This window comes from Triticum aestivum, chromosome 2A (genome assembly GCF_018294505.1).
Source record: "Triticum aestivum cultivar Chinese Spring chromosome 2A, IWGSC CS RefSeq v2.1, whole genome shotgun sequence".
Taxonomy (NCBI): domain Eukaryota; kingdom Viridiplantae; phylum Streptophyta; class Magnoliopsida; order Poales; family Poaceae; genus Triticum; species Triticum aestivum.
The window spans coordinates 665,354,543-665,355,730 of NC_057797.1; positions in this window are offsets into that span (position 1 = coordinate 665,354,543).

The following is a 1,188-nucleotide window of genomic DNA, read 5'->3' on the forward strand; positions in this document are numbered from 1 at the left end:
CCCTAAGGTAGACCTGAACCGAACGAAGCCAGCACATGTGTTGGTTTGTTACATTCACGCGATGTATGCACCACACTGAATTGAGTCAGAAGCTTGGCCTTCAGATCTCTGAACACTGACCCAGCGGCGCCAGATCACATTCCCTCGAGCTTACAGCACGCTGGAGTACACAACAGTCCGTTTCAAACTGAACTTTTCCCACCCCCAGTTGGTCAGCAGCGATGATGGCATGCACCAGGGCCATAGTCTCAGCATGCAGTGCATCCGAGAGGTAGCCTGAAGAACCTGCAGCGGCAAAGAGAATCTCACTGTTTGAGTTGCGACAGATTAGTCCCCAACCTCCCACACCAGTTTCAGCATTGTACGCACCATCAGTGTTAATCTTGACTAGGTCTGGGGGGTGGCTGCCATTCTCGGACGGAGGCCACTCGGTTTGGGGGAGCAGGATCAAGGTACATTCTCCATTCATCTACATGGAACCGGACCAGAAACTGAAATTCATCAACTGTTGAGCGCCGCTCTCCGTGGTTTCCTCGGTTCCTCTCTGACCACCATGCCCACAAAAGTGCAATTGTCAGCATCCTTTGCTCATTAGGAAGCCGTACCACCGCATTAATCACTTCTCTCGCGTTCTGCATTTGGGTGAGCTTTATCCTGACTTCTTCCATCTGAAGAGCTCGCCACCGCTGCTTAACCCATTTGCAATTCAGAAATAGATGCCCTCCATCCTCAAAGAGGCGGTCGCAGACTGCACATCACGTGTCGAGCTCGACACCCCTTCTGGCGATTCGAGAGGAACGGTTCAAGGAGCTCCTAGAGCAGCAGAATGTCGTCCGCACACACAGGTAGGTCTCCCGCCTAGGCCGGCCCATTTGGCTAGCGACTAGTTCAACGAAAACCGTAGTGGTCGAAAAAATATTGCGCTCCTGCAAGGTTCAAAACCAAGAACGCATGGTTCGAAAGAAGTATAGCTATCAAGTTGACCTATAGAGCTAGATGGTTTATACAGCATCACAAAGTGTTAAGAATCAAACCGAGCGTAGATCTGGACGTTTTTTTAATTGAACGCAAAACATTATTTTGAGAAAAAGCGTGAATGTTGTACGAAACCACAAACATTTTTAAAACATTGTGAACAAAACTTGAAAAACTCAAACATTTCAAAAAATGCAACAATTTTAGAAAAGG